This window comes from Anopheles arabiensis, chromosome 2 (genome assembly GCF_016920715.1).
Source record: "Anopheles arabiensis isolate DONGOLA chromosome 2, AaraD3, whole genome shotgun sequence".
NCBI classification, from domain to species: domain Eukaryota; kingdom Metazoa; phylum Arthropoda; class Insecta; order Diptera; family Culicidae; genus Anopheles; species Anopheles arabiensis.
Genome location: NC_053517.1, coordinates 22175192 through 22190288, shown reverse-complemented (window position 1 = coordinate 22190288; position 15097 = coordinate 22175192). Strand labels below are relative to the sequence as shown.

The 15097-nt window shown below is 45.3% G+C and overlaps 1 protein-coding gene across 17 annotated transcripts in view; it reads right to left on the bottom strand.

The window, feature by feature from the left end:
• The window catches only part of LOC120896627 (voltage-dependent calcium channel type A subunit alpha-1), an 81060-nt gene extending 73329 nt beyond the window's left edge, over positions 1–7731 (bottom strand). For 16 of the 17 annotated variants that reach the window (XM_040300967.1, XM_040300902.1, XM_040300949.1 and 13 more), the window contains exon 1: positions 5398–7731. The gene's annotated coding sequence lies outside the window, so the exon portion shown is untranslated. The remainder of the gene's footprint in view (positions 1–5397) is intronic. The other variant, XM_040301053.1, reaches the window with a different exon arrangement.
• Positions 7732–15097: the final 7366 nt, after the last annotated feature.

Genomic DNA, 15097 nt, shown 5'->3' with positions numbered 1-15097 from the left:
GCCATCACATTCCGGTTCCGGCATTCTGTACCGAAACCTGTCATTTCAGTTTTGTCCCAGCTCGTTCCTTATACCATTGGGAATGCTTTGACAACAACCAGACTCCATCACTTTAAAACCGTTTGCACGGAATCGATTGCCAGCGCGATTGGTCCCGATAAAACCACAGGGATTGCGAATGCTTCATTGGACAGGATTATGGTTTTATAAATGGCACTTTTTCCCATTAGCAGCGAAGCAATAAGCTGCATTAAGCTTAATCATTTACCATGCTAAACAATGGGCGATTAGGCAAGCAGGTGAGGGATGATTGATTTGTACTTTAATCAGGAGAGTAGTTTTAATGGCAAATAATAGTGGGCAAATACGAACAAACAAAACGGGCGATTCAAAATGCCGGCGGTTATCGGCACATTTAGGTGGTCAATTGAGCGATTGCAGCCAGTATTAATCAACCGGAGGGTAAGCTTTTGTCTGTGGATGATTGTTTTCCCATTGGAGCTAATATTTAAATTCTTTGCTCTTATTTTCTCTTGCCCATATTCCATTGTACCATTTTTCCAACACAGCTTATAGATTGTTTTTTTTTTTGGTATTTGCCTTTTCCTATCAATGACTGTTTTTGCATACCCCTTTGAATCTTGATGCAGAACCCAATGTCCGATACTGCACAACCTCAGCACAAATCCCACAGCTTCAACCGAAACCGTGTTTCAGTAATTGAAGTCTAGCCAGAAACGCAACTCCATGTTGATTGCGGCTCACTGGAAATTGGAAATGAAAGGTTCAAAGGAAACGTTTTTTTTTTACGCGCAATTTTTTGTCCGTTTCCATAAGTCACACACAAAGACATACGTTCGTATTGGAGAAACCGGGTGCGTTTTGCAATGGTGCGCAATGTGCACTTTCCACACTGCGCGTTTCGGTATCGATAGGAACGGCACCAATCTGTGGCGATGGAAACGCATACAGTACGAGGGATAAGTTATTAGCCTCACTACCATCGTCATCGATAGATATTGCGTCAATCTGCCGCAATCCAGGGCGCAGTATTAGCCGAGGGATACTTCCGATTCCGACCGTTAGTAACCCGTGTGCGTGAATCGTTACGAAATGATCGAACCAGCAGTAAATGTAATTGTCAGCGCACTGAGGTGAAGCAAACCCGGTGGGCTATTCATTGCTTTTAATGAATCAGGTTCATGTCGCGTACGTTCGACACCGTTCCAGGGTGCACAGCTCGTTATCGCTATCGATCGATTCTCTTGCACGCGTGTTATGATAATGAAATATTACTTGCTGATGGGTGCGCGACACGTACTTAATGGATGGGTCCGCCTGAATGTATGATGAAATGTGGCAACATGATACGGCACTGCTTGATAGTTTTTCTTATGTAGAATCGATGTTGACAGATTGCGGATGGAAATGTTTTGAGCTGTCACGATTTTTTTTTTATGTTTGTATAGTTACAGTTACAAGTTGCAAGTTACAGAAGTACTCAAAATATCGCATATTAAGATTTGTTTTTATTTGCATTTGCAAATGACGTAACTCCAATCGTTAGAGTCTCGTCAGTCTCGCCACTCACATTTAATGAAACGCCTAAAAGTATGCACTAGTTGTAGCACTCTATTCATATTCATCAACAAAATACGTCATGCGCATCTTTACTTTTATCTAGAAAGGCCGTTAACGATGCAATTTCAATACTCGTATGAGATAGACAACGCTTCATAGAATATCGCAAAAAGTAATTCCCAGAAATTAAAAGCACTATAGAAATAAATAAAGATTACTTCTTTTCGCATTAAAAGTTCAGGCGATTTTCCACGCAGTGAAAACTCTACATTGTTTGTTTGCTCTGGTAGTATTGTCTAAGCGGATACAAATTCGCATACATCCACTGCCATGTCGAGAGACCATGAAACAAAGCCCAAATCAAAATATAAACTCACAACTTTTCATAGAAAATCATCGTTGTTAGGTGAAAAACTAAAAACCTACACAGTGCAGCAATGCATTTACAGAAAAAAAAACACATGAAAAAAACATTCGGACTCCATGTACGGGCAAATCCTACGTTTTGTTCTCTCCCTGAACATGTTCGGTACACTACGGTATGAAACAAAAACCAATCATTGCTAACTCGCATCGGAATGGACGCTGTTATAGCCCCACAGACAAGATAAATGATCACAAATCTGAACCAATTTTTACATTACATTGCCGTGCAACCCGACGGTACACCGGCAGCTGCTTTGTTCTCTTTCACTCTCTACCGCTGTTCTGATGAAATTGCATATCGAGACACGGGCGAGTGCAACCCAAAAAAAAAAACAGTGCACCGTATACTATCCAATCAGAAACCTGATATTTACTGTGCGATGGTTCACTCTTTGCACTGCACTTTTCATCAAAGCTAACAGACGCGGTTGGGGTTTCGGTGCCACACTACTCGTACCCGACGAAAGCACTTTTTTTTCTTGGTATAATTCTTCTGTAACATAAAACTAAACCATCGTCGTGCTTTCCCATCTGTTTCGATTGCTGTTACGCGTCCGAAAGCGCTGTTTGATTTTGAGAAGAAATTTAATTACGTTCACGCAGGCCATGCGCCAAAGCTCTGCGGGCGACCATTTTTTGTCGCACATTTTTTTACCTCGCCCATAATCTCGTTCAATACCACAGACACATCACAGCGCACACCGTGCTTGGCTCGTGCTACTGCTCGTCATACAAAGTACAGCCGGAATGATGGGTAGAAATAATCATCCCGGCGTGCCAGCGTCCCGTCCATCGGTCGCAGCGTCGAGCCAGCGACGGCTGAAGTTCTTTTCCGTTTCCGGTGCTTGAGGCAATTGCCTGAGACTGACTGCCATCGTTTCGATGCTCCCGCATCCCTGCGCACTCTGCACGAGCTCCGCATTCACGCTGAATGCATTCGATGAATACTTAAGGAAGGGTTAGAAACAAAGCACAAAACACACATGTGTATCCAACACACGACCGCACTGTGCAAACTGAAGAGCCATTCGCTGTGGCCATTAGATTCTGTTTGCACACGGTCGGCTTCTTCGACCGTACAGCTGGCTGAGCTTCATCCTTCCCTACCTGCCATGGAAAACCAGCAGCAGCAGCAGCAGCCTTAAAATTCCTACCATCTACCGGGATGGGGATTAACCGGCACAATCTTACCAGCCTTTCTTACTGCTGCTGCCTGCTCGGGAAAACTTTTCGATCAACTTTAATAATCACACTGCGAACCCTTCAAGCAGGCGAGCGATGCCCTTCCCTCACACTCCAGCGATGGGAAACTGCTTCGCACCGCTCGAAAAGTGTGCTAAATAATAAAGCGACTTTACAATCAATAACAGCATTGTGACTGAGCCGGCGTTTCATACACCGAACGCCATATGTCAAAGCGAGGGCGCTTTCCATCCGGGCGGTGTCGCGTGAATTGAGATGAATAGACATAGGCAGGGAGTAGGGGCGTGCGAGGGAGCGAAGATCGACGGAGAAGTAGAAAGAACTACTACTCGCTTTACGATCCCAGCGGTGAAAAAAACTTGCGCTTTACCCGCCCGCCATTCGTTTGATATTTCTTCGTGTCTACGGTTGAGGAGGTCAACACAGTATGGCTGCACGGAGCGAAGGATTTAGCCCGGGTGGATGGTCACAAAGCGCAAACAGGAATCCGTCTAACGCAGTCCTAGCCGACTAGTTTCCGGTTCAGTGAAAATTTAATATCCTTTCACCCCGTTTTTGCCTTCGGATCGGGGTGAAGCTTGGGCATGGAGGGGATGCATTTTTTTTTTTACTTCTTGTTTTGCCCATGATACGATCGTTCTTTGAAAAGTGATTAAAGGTATATGAGAGATCATAGGGGACAAAAGGAGTGGCGAATACGGGACGTGATGCAATTGAAGCAAGTTGATGCTTATGGCGAGAATTTCCCACAATAAACAGGCTAGAAAATGGACACGACTTTAGGAAATGTAAATAAAATAAATTGCTTACCCTTAATGTGGCTTTTTGCCTTAAAGTATGCAATATGAACAAATACGCCGAAATGTATGCTATTGGTTTGACACAAGCTCTTATTTAATCCTATTTTATTTGTATTCTCGAAAACAAGAACATATAGCTTAAAGGTTGTTTCAGGCCTATAAAACGTATTTAAAAATAGAGTTTCCTGTAAATCTGCTCATTTCTTTTCAAGAATCCTACAAATTCAACCATTCCTTTACAATTCCAAAAGTTATACTGAACCTTTCCTCTTAAATTTCCTTTTCTCAAGCAACAAAAGCAACGAAAAACATTTAACTGGAATGACACAACTTCATTCCAAATACGCCTTACCGCGTAAAAACACTCGAAATGCTCAAAACAAAATTCTCCTCGAAATGTGTCAAAACCGTAACAGCGCAATCGCCCGGCAACCGTCGTGCTATTCGTGATTCCGTCCCGAAATCTGGCCCTAGAATTGTTAATTCGTAATTGTATTACCTACAGCATTCATTGAGCCATAAAGCAGCAAAACAATTCCTGCTAATCACAGCGCCATCCTTCGGTTAAGCAGTTTGCTTCACCAAATCGCGAAAAATCAGTCAAATCAACTCAACCGAACCCTTTTTTTTTGTTCTCTCCCGAACGACTTCTCGGAGTCGGAAAACCGTTCGCGTCTGTCCGTATCCGTCCGTCCTGTCCTATTTGTCTTTTTTATGCTTCACCGCCACACAGTCAAAAATGGCAGCAACTGTGGTGCTATTTTCCCCCATTTCCCTAAATTTTGTACCGTTTCCATAACGACGCTAAAGATCTGCTGATAGCTCGATAGCTCGAAATCGAGCGTCTTTTTATTGTGTATTTTACTTCCTCGCTGTGCTACTTTGTCCATGTTTTATCTCGAACGCACGATGGTGCTTTTCTGCTCCCTGTCTACCATCAATTCACCTTTTTGATTGGCTGCGGGATAGGAAGGATCATATTTCCGGTTAGACGGGAAAACATAAAAGCCTCACCGTACAGCACTCAGAACAAAACCGGCGTAAGCTTCAAAACTCACCACACTCGTCGTCGCAGCGAGCAACGAGCAGAAACATTTCATTAGTTTAAAAGCTAATTTTGAAGGCACGCGACTGAAAAACTGCGTGTAAGACGCATCCCACCCGACCCACTGAAGAGCGGGGATTGACATTGTTACTTCGAAATTATTTGGCGGGCGAGTTTTGAGCATCGAAACCCCTCACTGACTGATTGTCCATCAATCAAACCGGATTCGGCGGTACCATTTGCTCGTATTTCACCCACACAACTCCGTCCCGAAATGCTCAACAGATGTATAAATAATTTGAGATTCTCTTCAGTGGTAAATGCAACCCCACTGCTACCTACCCGCTAGCAACAATCCATGTCCGGGTCGGTGCGTCGGTACACCGGCAGCCCGGTAATCCATCTGCGCCGGGGCCAACTTCCTTCCAGCCACGAGCGGGCCCGCCGTTTGCGAAGATACGTTTGCTCACGTGTCGACGTGTGAGTGTGTGCTAAAAATGAACGTGGCTTTACGTGGTGCAAAAAGGTTAAATTTGCGAATCCTTTCACTCTTCGCTTTTATTTTTCTTCCGGGGCACGGTTCGCTTCTTCACACCTTTCACGCAGGATTTACTACAGAGGGGGAAACAGGGTAGCGTTCGTGATTGCTCCTTTGCACCTGGACTCTTTCTGAAGTGTTTGGCGTGTGGTGCTTACAATCCTATCCACTCACTGACGGCGTTCGAATATTCGACCAGATTCTAGGCTCTTTCGATTTTACACTTTTTTTTCTTTCGTCTATCTATCACTTCCACGTTTCCCACTTTCCATCTCGAACGCCTTTCCACATGGAGCCAGGCGGGCCTTTCCAATTATGGCAACGCAAGACCCGCAAGAGGGTGGGATTGGGGTTGTGCCAAAACTTGGTCCCCCTTTCTAGATCGAAGAATTACCCGCACGGGACCGGCACGCACGACCCGGGATAAATCACGGCACTGATAATATTTTCCACCCGGCCCGGTTTGCATCCATAATGTTCGAATAATCCGCCCTCGATCCGATCGTGCACGCTTCACTGGCAATCACCGGATGAAGAAAAAACTCTTTCTCACACACACACACACACAAGCTCGGACCAGTGAAAGCCAAAACCCCGTGGAATAGAGTTTTGCCGAAAAATTCTTCCACCTCCAATGTCCAAAAAATGTAAATTATCAAACGGTTCCCCTAAGTTCCGTGAGCTCACTTTCCTTTCTCTCTCTTTTTTCCCTTGAACACGGTACACGATCTAGGTTTTGTAATTTGTCAATCGAAAAGGGATCCTTTCTTTTAGAGTTTTTTTCACTTCTTTCTCAACACGAGTTTGTGGTTCAACCGTCATCAAACGGACGGCGGCAGCAACAGCAGCAGTAGTAGCAACATTCAATTTCTGTTGGCGTTGTTGGAGGGAAAAGCTCATAAGAAAACCCGTTCTTTGATTGGCGTTACGTTTTTGGGCGCACACACTTGCATACTTTATTTATAGTTCGTGTCACGTACGACGAGTTGATTTATGGGGCGTAGGGACAGGAAGGCGTACTCGTAGCAAAGGTAGCGCAGCACACGCCTTCAATTACTCGATAATCTAGACATTCAACAGGAGGATAGAAGACGATCCCTTAATGCCACCTGTACTCCCTCCTTAAAGACGAGCGTTAGTTTGTGTATATTTGTTACAAAAAAGGGAACCAGTAGCGCATAAGCTTTTTATACGCGGATGTAGCAATGCTCTCCTTCACATAAACACACACACATTTACACATGAATGTAGAAATAAAAGAAGATTTATCACAGACATCCAGAGTTCCACCAAGTGCGAAATTCGAGGCTCGCACACAAGGTTGAAGAAGTAGGATTCGAACCCTCACTGAAACACTTTTCATAAACACGCAAAAGCTTCCTTTATCACATTGAGATACAATCACACATTTACATCAAGCACACACACACACACAATTTACTAATAGAACACAAGTATGCTTATTTTAGACGACGAACCGCACAGATGCAACGATGCCACAGCAAATATTGCATCGGAAAACTTCTTGCCTAACACACAGCACCATTAGCACAAGCACACGCACACATACACCAATCACTACTGGCACGTTATCAAACTTCAATCATGGCCCACTTTGAATGCACTTGCACATCATCTTCGACAGCGAGCAACTGAATGCACACTGCCCCTGCGATGCCGGAGCTCTCGGAGTAAGCGTTTCGACTAAAAAAGTGGACCCCTGCAGCTCGATAGAAAAATAATTCCCGCTTTTCCCGAACAACCAGCGTACGAAAGTGTCGTTTGCCACACTGCTCCACCACGAGTACGGCCTTCAGGCATTCGGCCCAGCACCCACAGGTCGCCGGGGAAACCGTTGGTCCGGGAGCGTTTACGTTTCGCTAACAAACTATTTTTGGACCCCTACCGACCTGACCCTGTGTCGCGGGAAACGTCGCCGATCGATGGCTTCCAGCGCGCGCCGTACTACCAGCCACGACCACCGGTTGCAACACGCGGAACTAGGATGCAACAGCCCCCTTCCGGAAGGACGCCGTAACGGTTGCAGATCTGTAACGGTGCTGCTGCTGCTTTTGCCCACCTGCAACTTTGGTCTGTACACGGCGCACGCAACACACGACTATCACGCGCGCTTCCGGCACGACGGTAAACGCACGACTGGCACGCTGAATGCAGCGTGCCTCGGTGAGCCTTCGGTCCATCTGCGAGCTGCCCGAAGCGGGCGAGACCGAGCCCGCACCCGATGGCCTGATAAGACGCCGAACTGGGTCCGGAGCTTCGGCTGTGGGGATTCAACAACAACGAAGGGGAAAAAACCCCAGCCTGTTGCATCCAGGCGAAAGCTTCCGCCGGTGGGGGAAAGCTTTTTGGCGTAACCATGAAAACGATACGCTACAAAATGGATGGATTTAAAAACAGGGCGAATGAGAGAGGCAGAGCGATACAGCGTGCGAGCGCGAGGGAAGATGCACACCGTTGGTCGATTCGCACGCAATCGATGAATCCGGATTTATAGGGCACGCGTATCCTTAAAGCCCGAAATTAAACAGGAAGCGAGCGAGAGAGAGAGAGGCAGCACAGGTTCGTCCCATTTCGGCATCAGGCATACTGGCACGCCGGGTTGGCATTGCGTGTGAGATTTAATATTGCGAACGAGCCCCCTCGGGCAGTACGAGCAAGCAATGGCCGGTTGATGAGGTTCCCGGCTCCCGGCGGGTGGATGGGTGCACCCCGGTGTATTAGATTCGTTTGTTGAATCAACCGACCCAACACCGACTGGCCCGGTTTGCCCGCTGCGTAGAGCAATTGCGAGCGGGCCGTGCCGATGTCGATAAGGTATGGCTAAAAATAGACACCATGTCGGCTGCAGCCTTTGCTGAACGGGAGTGGCGTCTGCCAAACGTTCGAGGGACGCTTCGCACCGTACATGTTTTGGAAAATTAAATCGACTTGATTTTGTACGAGATTTCCGAGCACGCACGCCCCTCCGTTCTTGTAGCAAAGAATCGATAATGTGCGTCCTGGACCTGTGAAGACCTGTGTACTGTTTCAAGGAGGCCTCCCTAAATGCTCTCGCACCTTGAACAGCATCATAAGCTACTTGCCAGGAGCACACACTTGCCTTTGCACACTTCATTTCTATTGTTGTAAACGCGTGCGATATGTGCAAAATTGGGAAGTGTTCATTCCGCTGTGCATTTGCGCGTTCATGTGATTTGTTGCCAAATTGGCTTCAAATGTCAGAATGCTGCTTCGTTACCGGCCCTGTCGCTTCGAATCACACGCACAAGCTATCAATTATGACAGTCTGCTTTTGGCTGCGCTGTTCCGTGTTGCGATGGCGTTCGTTTGACACGCCTGGCAATTGGGTTGCTTCCCACCGAATAAAAAAAAAACGCTACAACACACCTGAAACACACCTTTACCACATACGCCAGCAACGTCGACCACACGTACGGTCCGTGCCCGGGGGCCAGGGCAATTTGTCATCCGTTTTGCTACGTTTAACCCGCTGCGTTTGGTCGTATCAACCGTACGCCAGATGCTGAGGATGCGTAACACGTATAAGCACACACACACACACACACACACACACACACATACGATTTCTTTTCCCCATGGAGACAATGGTGTGGCACGTTTGTTTTCCACCAAGCACTAAGCCGGCTCAACAGGTTGCTGCGATACAATCGCGCGCGCCGGGGCCCCCGTTCGTCGCTTTTCTTCCACCCTGGTAAGCTTTCCAACTGGTGGCGGTGGCACACGCTCGAGACAGTAGATCCGTGCTGGTTGGAGGGGGTAAAAATATATAGAAAATTCCCTCATCGGTTGCTTTTTTTTGCTCGTTTTTGTTTTCTTTTTCTTCTCATTTTCCCTTGAGGACATTCAGAAGAAGATTACTCCGGTGCCCGAAATTGTACCAGCAGGACGGCCGTCTACACTAAGCGCATGGAGCTGTGTTTGTGTGTGTGTCTGTTCCCTGAAAGCATCACCAGATCTTATGCTTTCCTTTTCGGCGGAAGATAAGGCAAGATGAAGAGTAAATACTCTTAACAGCCTGCACCGTTTACCCGCACCACCCAGCTTGCTTAATCGCGGACCGAAGCGCGACGTGAGTTATGCCTCTACCGAAAGCAAACACCAAAGCACGACGTAGTAAATTTACTTCCTCTGCTGTGCGTTTTTTTCCTTTCACCGTATGACTAAACGTACTGCTGGGTTCAATGTTGCAGAATCTGGCTGAGGTAAATCATCATAGCCGGAGCTTGTAGGCAACCACAAATGCCTCGTAAACGGTTTCCCACCTTTTATTCGGCAATCGACGGGCAGACGAGCTTTTTGCATAAGCACACGGATATGGGAGAACGTGAGATTTGCAACAGGTTGTATTTACCGTTGGAAATGGGTATGAAATTCCAAGAAATGAGTCAGCCCGGACAACATCGAAACATGACGCGTGCAAGGATTGTGCAAGGATCGATTTGCAAGATGCCATACAGGCATGTTTCGCATTGTTTGATGGCGTGCTTTGCAGATGTGATTTGAAATTGCCTTCAACGTAATGAGCTGCAGCTGGACGGGCTGTCATGACTTGTGGAAGGGTTGTATTTAATGTTACCTTAACATGAGTCAATCTGCTTACAGATGGATCTATTCAAATGAAACCACGTCAAATACGAATGCATGGTAATTTACTCGAAGAATTCGAAAATAACAAGGAGAAACTATTGCGCAATGTAGTATGGGTATGGGTGAACAATACCGTTGATGAGCTTTTGGAAAGGTTTTATTCCACTTAGCTGCACATGTTAAACTCTACGAACTCTATTTTCCGCCTAAAGGTAGGCAATTTAATGCTTCAATGTACACTATACTCGCTTTTTTCCAGTTTCCCAATGGCTTTAGTTTTTTTTATTAGTTCCTTTTAGACACACATAGGGATGATTTTTGGGTACCATAAAGTTTGTTAAAACTTAAATTTAAACACTTTAAGGCACTATGCATTAACTCAATGATTCAACGTATGAGAGAAAACTACTGTTTAACAAGCTAATCCTTTTGGTACGATTGCATACCTTTAGGCGACGTAATAAATACAGTGGGCAAGGAAAAAATGCAATCAAACTGCTCAGAAATGCAATATCTTTATGCTCTAAAACCAATTTACACTTTATGAAATGTGTTTGGATAGCACAGGTGTAAAGTTACCAGTCCTAGCCTACATCTGTCGTCGGTGTTGCAATCATAGCCCCCGGTATAACGGTATAACCCCCTCTCCAATATCACACTCTACCACCGACACTCAAACATGCAGAGTTTTGCCTTTGACAATTGTTTACCAATGGATATGGGTCTTACAGGCAAAAGATAGAGTACAAACCTTTATTCCACCTCCTACACGCACCTCACACGGAAGCGATTTCCTGCAGGGGAGGTTACAACACATTTGCCGTCCCATATTTTTCTTCCACTTTTCAAGATGAATCGTGACGCATTTATTTGTCCCTCGGGTGAGGTTCTGTTTGTGTTTGTTGTTGTTTTTTTTTCTGCAAACCATGCACACCACCCCCCTGAGAACGACCCGAGTACGGCAGCTGTACAATGCGTTTATTGGAAAAGTTTTCTCCAGTGTATGCCCAAAGGTCAGCACGGTGAAGTGAAACGTTACGTGGTTGCACTTTCTTGCCACGGAGCAAACAGCCAAGAGGCGCAAGGGAGGTTAGCTTCAAGTGAAGGTGGTATTAACTCTGTCCCGTGGGCAATTTCACGGACGGTGGATGAACTTTAACAACTTCTTGCGTCCCTCATCAAAGGATCGGTTCAGTCATCAACTGTCGTTCGTGACAGTTAGCCCGGGAAGTGAATGGAATTTTTTTTTTTGAACGCACTTTGAATGATCCGGTTGCGTAGATTGAGGCGCTGGCGGGAAACATGTCTGAAAATGCTTTGTGAATCTATATTACACTTCCAGAATAAGATAAAACAATTTCTTATGCAGATCCTTTAGGCTATGAAATGTATAAGTGGAACACATTTCTCCCTTTCTCTGGTACTTTCAGATGCTGATTCACAAACACTGGCGTACTTCGTATTTTGAAACAGCAGTTTTACCTCTTCTGACAAACAACAGTGACCTGCTATCAGGAAAATATTTTTCTACGGAACACACCATGGTTACATTACCCATTAGAGCCAATCCAGCACCGATGCACGAGAAGCAGCGCTGGGAAGAGTGGTTCTGATTCTTGCTATTCATTCAACCCTATTGTTAAGCCAGCATCATATGCAGCCGCTTCTTGCTACCGAAGATATCGCAACACCCACCCACGTATCGCCATCATGCACCCACGTGTCCACGGCGATGCTTGTGCTTTAAGGAAATGAGATACCTCCCCTTTTCTACAGCCCCCGTTCGGGAAGCGTGCGAATGGGCGAAGAGTTTAAGCTTAAGTGCGTTACCAAACAAAAGGAAAGCTTCTTTGTTCGATACTGTTTCGCTGGAACACCAAGTGGGCGAATGCCATCGGGTTTGGCGTTTGCATTTGCATACAGTGCATCTAGCAGGAACCAGAAAGCGCCCATGTCAGACGCAACGACTGTGGGGGCTGCAAGTGCATTCGCTGTACTGTATTCGCAACATTCGAGCGGACAATGGGAGCGATGTTTCTGAGAAGTGTTTATATAGCGCAGGGAGCATGTTTTTGTTGTCTTGTTTCTTGAGCATAATTATCTCGAACATACTATTGGTGCTGGTAGCTTATTACACTAGCTAGAATTGTTTTTTTTACTGTTGTGAATAAATGGAATCCTTATCGAAACCAACATGCGCATTCACAACACAACATTAGATTCCAAATGAAGTTTACAATCCTCTCAGAAGCGAATTAAGCAATCCCATCCAGACTTGTACAGGTTTCGCTTGCTAATGAAGGTCCACAAATCATGATGGACTTTTATGAATAGCAAGATTACCTTCAAATAATTACTCCAAAGAAGCTTCAAACACCCCAACAGTCGGTATTGAAACTAAACAAAATTGCCTGCCTGAGTACGACCGAATTTCGAATGCGCTTTCTACCCTGATACCAAGATAATTAGGAGCATTTATTGTGTTGTTAGATACAAAACCACAACGGCAGACGTATCCTACATTCATCTCCTAATTAATATCACCTATATGGCGCATTGTTCATACACATCGCCTCAATCACTGTCCATTTCCTAACAACCCACGACACCACTCATTGGTTCCGCCATTCATTTCGCCAGTCTTGCCTGCCTACTCCTGCCTTCAGTCCACCCAGCAGCGGTGCTGACAAAAGGGTTATTATGTTACACTTATTAGCCGGCTAATAACCGTCCAACACGTCAATGTTGCGATCTTGCACGATGCCCAGCGGTGGCGTATTGTTTGAGATAACCCAAACACACAAAACCCATCCAACATGATCCCTTACGGATCCCCGTCTTTGTGCGGTCGTTCTCGTGAGCAGCAGACGATGCATGTCGGACAGCTGACGCACTGGGACCTGTGTAGGGCTGTACCGGAACGAGTGAAAGCTTCACCCCGTCGCGGACGACGTTCTTACGTGCGCTCATGTACGTTCCAGGGCGCGCTACTAACAGCTAGGCGTTGATGTAACAAAAACCTCCCGCGCTAACTTTTGCGCAACCGTCCCACCACGCTGTGGTAGAGGCTGGTAGGAAAGCAAAATGCAATTTATTAAATCTTAAGTGGCTTCTCTTTCCGGCCTGTAGTACGACTGAAGCAACGCTGGCCGTTGTAACACACATGCTGCCGGGTGTTTTTGACTTTTTTTCTACTTTTTAGTCTCTGTTTACTTCAACTTGTAACACCAACAGGCTGCTGTACCATCTCGGAAAAGGATATTAAAGGCCGGTACATGTGCAGTACAAGGGACGACACCACACAAACATACTCCAACATTTCTCTTTCGTTTTTTTTTTTTTTTTGTACAGAAAAACCACCGCAAGCCTTTCTAACAGGCAGTGGGGAGAGCAAATAATTCTTGCTCAAACTTTGTACCATACATTGCACCGATGCACACCACAAACCGGCTGGTGGTCGTTGCTGGCACGAGCGACGGGAAGGGCACAACTTTAACCAAAGTGGTAACTCAACCACTCCAAACAGGCTGTCGGTTAAAGGCGTACACAAGGCGCCACAACCCGGTCATGACGCCCGGTTCGGAGTTGGCGGGCCGATTATAAACCGCAGCTCAGGCGCCTTCCGGTCCGGGCCTCGGCGAGGAAGTTAATTTGTTACGGAAAAGCTCGTGAAAGTTACCTGGCGGCAACAAATTAGCCACAACTTGCACCATAGCTTACGATGCCGGTGTCGGTTGGAGAGGGAATGTAACAAACACATTAACGCTTTTTCATGAAGTAAAAGGTAATTGTTTTGATGTTGAAGCAACGAATGGACTAGTAGGTTGATGGTTGCTGTAAATAGTTCACTTCATTGTTTTTTTTCAGCAGTAGAGGGGGTAGAATCATACAGGTGGAGCAAAACATTACTCTTTTATTCCATCTATTCCAGAACGAAAGCTGGGCACCGGCTGCATTAAAGTAATTTAATTGCATGCAACTATGCAACGTCACAAGAAGTATAAAAAAAGGTAAAAAAATATAGTCTTTAAAATTATTGCTAAGCAAAGCAAGTGCAAATGGTTGCTGTGAAGCTCAGAAAGAATATAAAGTAGAATTGTAATCTTCCACCATTTATTACAAACTGAAGTCTGACTTTCGTTCGGAAACGCCTAAATATACGCAATATGCGTGACTGTCCTGGAAAACAGCTTGCATACATTCAGGCGACACATTCCTTTGTAGCAATTTGTTTGCCATACAGCAGCATTTTGAATCTCCGTTACCACCAAAGTCCATACAGGATACAGGTCGATGTATATCTAATGTATTGCCAAATGAAGGTTGAAGTAGAAGAATTCGAGGTTTCACAGTTACCTCGTCCAGATCCAATTGGTGCGTGGATCAGTGAGTTTGGTGTGAATTTTCACTGGGAGAACACATTTGACACAATTTAATTTAATTTAAAAAAACCTAGAAAAGTACCGAAATAACTAAAAATGATAGCTTAATTAACAACCCATTCACATTGCGCTTGTATGCGAAATAATGCAAAAAAGAGCTATGCATCGACTGGTTACCACCTAACAGTAACTTGTACACTTGTCAAAGTACTTTGCCCCTAAATGTATGCCATTAATATACTTTTTTACGATTTTGAAGTACAGAATTTCGCATGCCACAATGATACAGGGTTTACCAAGTCACTTTGCGATGTGAGCTGCACAATTCATCTCAGTTGAGACGTATTTCTATTCTGACGTGCTACTTCAGTTGGCCCGAAATAATTTTCTATTCCGCCGCATTCATTTTCATTCATTATATGGAGTCTTTTCACAGCCGTCCGCGATGTATACATTTTTTCAAAACTTAATTTTAGCACTTGTAGTGCTGATT